This window comes from Triticum aestivum, chromosome 2A, assembly GCF_018294505.1.
Source record: "Triticum aestivum cultivar Chinese Spring chromosome 2A, IWGSC CS RefSeq v2.1, whole genome shotgun sequence".
Lineage (NCBI taxonomy): Eukaryota > Viridiplantae > Streptophyta > Magnoliopsida > Poales > Poaceae > Triticum > Triticum aestivum.
The window spans coordinates 79,132,100-79,133,368 of record NC_057797.1 but is presented as its reverse complement, the minus strand read 5'-3'; positions in this window follow the sequence as shown (position 1 = coordinate 79,133,368).

Sequence of the window (1,269 nt, the reverse complement as noted above, 5' to 3'; positions counted from 1 at the left end):
CAACGCTCACTGTTCATCCAATCGATCGGCTTCAGTTAGCAGCAATAGCGAAGGAATCGCTTGATCGGGTTCAGTTAACAGCCATCGATCGATCGCTCGGGTTCAGTAACGCGTAGCCTGCAGTGCAATCGCTCGGGTTCAGTTAGAGCCAACACCTCGCACACACGCGCGTACGTGTACGAGAGAAATGCGCATCGCTCGGCCCCCGACCTCCCATCGCTCGGCTTCAGTTAGAGCTTCTACCACGGTTTTTTCCGTCATGGACGGCCCAAAGAATGTCATGCAGCTGCGTCTCTGGCCCGCCCATGACGAAAAGCCCATTCTCTGTCATGATTTTTTTCATAGAAGTAGGAGCCCACCACATCTATGATGATACCGGGTTTTGTCACAATTATCGTCATAGAATTGTCATATGTATGATAGAAAAAAAAATTCATTCGGCCCAAAATGTCACATATGTGTCTATTTTTTGTAGTGAGGGGATCCGTTGCATGGCAATCCCTACTTACTCACATTGATATCTATTGATGGGCTTCTCCATAGCCCATTGATACACCTAGTTGATGTGAGACTATCTTCTCCCTTTTTGTCTTCTCCACAACCACCATTCTATTCCACCTAATGTGCTATGTCCATGGCTCACGCTCATGTATTGCGTGAAGATTGAAAAAGTTTGAGAACACCAAAAGTATGAAACAATTGCTTGGCTTGTCATCGGGGTTGTGCATGATTTAAATACTTTGTGTGGTCAAGATAGACCATAGCCAGACTATATGATTTTGTTGGGATAACTTTCTTTGGCCATGTTATTTTGAGAAGACATAATTGCTTAGTTAGTATGCTTGAAGTATTATTATTTTTATGTCAATATTGAACTTTTGTCTTGAATATTTCACATCTGAATAATCATACCACAATTAAGAAGAATTACACTGAAAATATGCCAAGTAGCATCCCACATCAAAAATTCTGTTTTTATCATTTACCTACTCCAGGACGAGCAGGAATTAAGCTTGGGGATGCTTGATACGTCTCCAACGTATCTATATTTTTTGATTGCTCCATGCTATATTATCTTCTATTTTGGACATTATTGGGCTTTATTATCCACTTTTATATTATTTTTGGGACTAACCTATTAACCGGAGGCCCAGCCGAAAATTGTTGTGTTTTTGCCTATTTTAGGGTTTCGTACAAAACGAATACCAAACGGAGTCCAAACGGAATGAAACCTTCGGGAACGTGATTTTTGGAACGAACAAGACCCAG